Below are 1,477 nucleotides of genomic sequence, written 5' to 3' on the forward strand. Positions count from 1 at the left end.
TGCTGATGGTCTTGCAGGCCATGACCGCGCAGTGTACGACATGTCAATCAGCAAGCAAGAAACCACTATCAGTACTATTACAACCATGGAAATGGCCTCCCAGTGTGTGGTAAAGATTACATGTAGATTTTGCTGAGCTAGAAGGACAACAATTATTCATTGTGATTGATAGCCATTCAAAGTGGGTAAAGGTGTTTCTGATGCAGAAAATAACAAGTAAAACGGCAGATAATTTGCGAAGATTGTTTTCTTCATATGGCCTCCCAGAAGAAATCGTGTCGAATAATGGGCCACAAATTTATTCAGAATAATTTGTACCGTTCTCGAGCAGAAATGGTGTGAAACATACCAAAGTTCCACTGTACCACCCTGCTTCAAATGGTGCAGCAGAGCGCACAGTACAAATTGTAAAACGTGCTCTCATCAAGCAAATGTTTGATTCAAATCCAAGGAAATGAGAGTTGTTGTTGGATCACAAATGAGCAAATTTCCTGATTACTTATTGTAATACTCGTCATACAACTACTGGTAGAACACCAGCAGAGTTGTTTCTCAAACAACAGTCATGAACTAGGTTCTTGTTGTTAAAGCCAAACCTGGCACTGTCAGTAGAAGAGACACAATTAAGACAGAATGAGAATCATGACAGAGGTAGAGTAAGAGAGAGAGAAGAGTGAAATTAAATCAGAAGGTGAGAGTGAAGAATCATCACCATAAATAGGTAAAGTGGTTACCAGGAAGAGTAGTGCAGATATGTGGCCCTTGCGCATATTTGATCAAGATGTTTGATTATGGAAAGGTTAGGTTTGTTCACATTGATCATATTTTACCAAGAGATGTGGAAGGAGTTGAAAGTTGGAATGTTTTGATTATTTCTGATGAGTCAGATAGTATTGTTACAAGTAGAGTACCAGTAGCAAATCCTACATCAGATGTACTAGAAACAAGTCCAATAGAAAGTCAGAATTTAAGTCTGAGTCTGAGTCCGAGTCAGGCCGACAAACAGTCTGAAGTTCTAGAGAGTCAAAATATAAATCAAGGTTTCGCTTGGAGAAAAATTCTCCTGAGGCTTAGCCTAGAATGAGTCTAAGTTCGGCACCAAGTTTGGAAGGTTCTGTTCGGGAGCGAAGGTATCCTCTTTGAAATAGAAAACCAGTGATTAAGTTTGATTTGTAAATATGGCAAAATATGTCCATATCTTTTGTTGTGTATAACCATGCAAGTTATGTATGATGATTATTTTGTTATGATTACTTCTTCATTAAGGAGAGTGAAGTTTAATAGAGCTCCACATAGTGGACTACTACTCCAACTAGTGGACTACTGTGGTAATGCAACTACTCATGTAAATACAATAAAAGTATAATGTGACAAGGTCACCTGACAAGTTCCTGTTGGAGACATCTTGTAGTCTGTGTGTTTGTGATGTCGTAAAGAATATATCACAGTCACTTCTTAATCTACTCAGTGCCAGTGA

The sequence above is a fragment of the Pristiophorus japonicus genome, chromosome 10 (genome assembly GCF_044704955.1).
Source record: "Pristiophorus japonicus isolate sPriJap1 chromosome 10, sPriJap1.hap1, whole genome shotgun sequence".
NCBI lineage: Eukaryota > Metazoa > Chordata > Chondrichthyes > Pristiophoridae > Pristiophorus > Pristiophorus japonicus.